The sequence below is a fragment of the Brassica oleracea genome, chromosome C6 (genome assembly GCF_000695525.1).
Source record: "Brassica oleracea var. oleracea cultivar TO1000 chromosome C6, BOL, whole genome shotgun sequence".
Lineage (NCBI taxonomy): Eukaryota > Viridiplantae > Streptophyta > Magnoliopsida > Brassicales > Brassicaceae > Brassica > Brassica oleracea.
In genome coordinates, this window is record NC_027753.1 from 6,925,201 (window position 1) to 6,925,675 (window position 475).

Sequence of the window (475 nt, forward strand, 5' to 3'; positions counted from 1 at the left end):
GAGAATCTCCATTTGTAAATTTTGCCGTCTACTGTTACGTAGCGTGCGGCCTGTGTTCGGATTTTCCAGGCTGCCCATTTCTCGTTGGGCAGGCGTCCGTCGATAATGTAGTCTTGAATCTTCTGCAGCCACGGGGTATCGCAGCCGTAATCAGATTGCTCCGATCGCGGTTGTATTGCAACTTCTTCTTCTTCGTCGTCTTCACCTTCTATGAGGTTGACGACGATTGGCGGTCCGATGCTCGGGTGTTCGATGAACTCGACCGGAATTACCCTTTTGAGCCCTGGATCAGAACTTGATGCTAAGGCTGCGAGAGAGAGCATCTGCCTGGACGTTTTCGGAACGAGGAATTCGCGTGAAGGCAAAACAGTCAAACTTTTGAGCTAGTTTTCGGACCAGTTTAAGGTACGCATCCATCCGTTCGTCCCTAGCTTCATACTCTCCGCTGTACTGACTTGCCACTAACTGGAAATCA